The 456-nt window shown below is 35.5% G+C and overlaps 1 long non-coding RNA gene across 1 annotated transcript; it reads right to left on the minus strand.

Annotated features, from left to right (window-relative positions):
- LOC107059460 (uncharacterized) lies at positions 1-456 on the minus strand. Its single transcript, XR_001472663.1, has 3 exons — positions 386-456; positions 249-293; positions 1-63 (listed from the first exon to the last, which is right to left on the minus strand). It is a non-coding gene; the product is annotated as an uncharacterized lncRNA (long non-coding RNA).

The following is a 456-nucleotide window of genomic DNA, read 5'->3' on the forward strand; positions in this document are numbered from 1 at the left end:
GCAAAATCTTTTCTCTGAAGAAGAAGAGTAGAACCAAAAGTCCAACTGTAAACAAAATTGCACCTGTGGACAGCAAAGTGAAGTCATGCTCCATCAGAGAATATAAATTAAACATCACAAGGAGAAAGAAAGTCCTCTCAACTCCACTATCGGTACTTTGTGTAATCTAAAGTACTTGTCTTTCCAATTTTTGAGAATTTACCACAATGAAGAAGAAAGAACCCTGCAGTTAATGGATATTTAACTACCTGTTCCCAGAGTCAGTCCCCACTTGTTTCTAGCCGTTTTTGCATCTAAAAAGAGAGGAAAAACACTATGAAATATTATACATATGTGATATGAAGACAAGAAAGGACACTAAGAAATATGCGCTGAGTGACTGAACCTTTTTCAAGTGAGAGAATTTCTTGATGACCTTGATCATGTGGATTATTTGGATATGTACAATGAAATTTG

Source organism: Solanum tuberosum, unplaced genomic scaffold (assembly GCF_000226075.1).
Source record: "Solanum tuberosum cultivar DM 1-3 516 R44 unplaced genomic scaffold, SolTub_3.0 contig04815, whole genome shotgun sequence".
Taxonomy (NCBI): Eukaryota; Viridiplantae; Streptophyta; class Magnoliopsida; order Solanales; family Solanaceae; genus Solanum; species Solanum tuberosum.